Raw genomic sequence first — 2,531 nt, 5'->3', positions numbered from 1 at the left:
CCCCAGGAAAGCTGTTGAAGAGAAAGCTAGCAGATCTCACCATGTGTCTCTCCAGCTGAGAGAGAAATCCTGAATGTCATTGACCTTCTTGAACCAAGGTATCTTTACCTGGATGCCTCAGATTGGACATTTTCATAGCCATACCTTAATTTGGACATTTTCACAGCCTTAATACTGTAAACTTGCAAATTAATAAATTCCCTTTTTAAAAGCTGTTCTGTTTCTGGTATATTACATTTTGGCAGCTTTTATAAACTGGAACAATGTGCAAAGGCAATTCAGTGGAGAAAATATAGTCTTGTCAACAGAAGATTCTATAATAATTGGCTATGCGAAAAACTTTTTTTTAAATGTTGATCATCACACCATATACAAAAATTAATTCAAAAAGAATCATACACCTGAGTGTAAAACTGAAGGATATAAAAATTCTAAAAAAAAAAAGCTAGATAGAGGGCCCAGCTTCTACAGAACTCAGATAGTTCCATCTCTTCCAACATGGAAAAGTTAATATGACCATAGCCCAAATACCCATAGAGACAGGGATAGAAAGAGCAAAGGTGATGGTGGAGTTATACAAAGATGATAGGATTTAACAAATGAGTTTGATTGTTAAATCATTATATTGATATCTGTTAGTTTCTGGTATCTTAGAGCAGCTAGAAGTAAAAACTTAAATTGTGAAATTGTATACCAATATCAAACTCTGAAATATGTTCTACATTAATTGTGGTGCTGTGCTTAGAAATGTATTGCTTTTTTGTATATATGTTATTTTTCACAAAAAAAGAAAAAAAAAGTCGACTGTGGTGATAAAAAAATATTTATTCCTTCTAGCCTCCTATATTCCAGAGCAGCTAGAAGGAAAAATCTGAGAGGATGGTATGGTAGCCCATGACAAACTCTGGTATCTGTCCTATAACTTGTTTGCCAAAGAATGCTTTGTAAACTATTGTTTTTTATTTATTTGCTTTGTATATATGTTATACTATATAATAAAAAAGTTTTAAAATGCAAAAACAAACAAAATATACTGGAGAGAACCTTTGTGACCTTGGGTTAGGTGAAGATTTCTAGATGCAACACTGAAAGCACAATCCATAAAATAATATATTGATGAGCTGGGTTTTACCAAAATTTTAAAATTCTACCTTTCTTTCTTTCTTCTTTTCTTTCTTTCTTTCTTTCTTTCTTTCTTTCTTTCTTTCTTTCTTTCTTTCTTTCTTTCTTTCTTTCTTTCTTTCTTTCTTTCTTTCTTTCTCTCTCTCTCTCTCTCTCTCTCTCTCTCCCTCCCTCCCTCCCTCCCTCCCTCCCTCCCTCCCTCCCTCCCTCCCTCCCTCCCTCCCTCCCTCCCTCTCTCTCTCTCTCTCTCTCTCTCTCTCTCTCTCTCTCTCTCTCTCTCCTTCCTCCCTCCCTCCCTCCCTCCCTCCCTCCCTCCCTCCCTCTCTTTCTTTCTCTCTCACTCTTTCTCTCTTCCTCTCTCCCTCTCTCTCTCTTTCTCTCCTTCTCTCTCTTTCTTTCCTTCTCTCTCTCATTACTTCTCTCTTTCTTTCTTTCTCTCTCTCTCCTTCCCTCCCTCCTTCCCTTCCTTCCTTTCTTTTTCCCATACAGCACAGTGAATTTTAATGATCCCCTTTTGGAGAAGGAAGGTCACATTATCCCTATTTGGAGACACCCAATGTTGTCTGGCACTTTGGGATTAGGTCCAATATTGTGCATGTTGAAAGTATAGAAAAAATATGGAATGCCTCATGAATTTGTGTGTCATCCTTGTGCAGGGGCTATGATAATCTTTTCTATATCATTTCAATTTTAGTTTATGTGCTGCTGAAGTGAGAGAAAAATTCTACTCTTTGAAAGACACCATTGAGAGATTGAAGAGAGAAGCCACACACTGGGAGAAGTATTTGCAAATCATATATTTTATAATGGATTAGCATCTAGAATATATAAAGTGTTCTAAAAACTCAATAATAGAAAACAACTGTGATGTTTTGTTTCTTCCCAAAGAAAATATATGGAATGCAAATAAAAAAGACATTCAACATAATTAGTTATTAGAAAGTGCAAATTAAAACCACAATAAGCTACCATTATAAGCCTATAAAAATGGCTAAAATGAACTTTGGCAAGGATGTGGAGGAACTAGAATTGGAACTGCTGGTAGGGATGCATAATGATGCAACTACTTTGGGAAAACTATCTAAGTTCCTAAGAAATTTAAAATACACCTATTATATGTCCCAGCCATCCCTTTCCTAACTATTTACCCAAGAGAAATGAAACAATATGTCCATAGAAGGACTTATCCATGGGTGTTCATAGTAGCTTTATTTTGTAAAATCCCAAAACTGGAAACAACCCAAATGTCCATAAACAGGTAAATTGAAAAACTATGGTATATCCATACATAGAGAATACTAGTCAACAATAAAAAGTAATGAGCTATTGATTCATGCAACAGCATGGATGCATCTCAAAATAATTATAAGTGAAAGAAACTATACAGAAAGAGTGTATACTATATGATT

General features: G+C 35.3%; 1 non-coding gene across 1 annotated transcript; it reads right to left on the bottom strand.

The window, feature by feature from the left end:
- Positions 1-1,733: 1,733 nt before the first annotated feature.
- LOC143653245 (U6 spliceosomal RNA) lies at positions 1,734-1,842 on the bottom strand. The gene has a single exon (XR_013161194.1). It is a non-coding gene; the product is annotated as a U6 spliceosomal RNA (small nuclear RNA).
- Positions 1,843-2,531: the final 689 nt, after the last annotated feature.

The sequence above is a fragment of the Tamandua tetradactyla genome, chromosome 1 (genome assembly GCF_023851605.1).
Source record: "Tamandua tetradactyla isolate mTamTet1 chromosome 1, mTamTet1.pri, whole genome shotgun sequence".
Taxonomy (NCBI): domain Eukaryota; kingdom Metazoa; phylum Chordata; class Mammalia; order Pilosa; family Myrmecophagidae; genus Tamandua; species Tamandua tetradactyla.
Note: the sequence above shows the minus strand (reverse complement) of the source record. Positions and strands in the feature narration are given on the sequence as shown.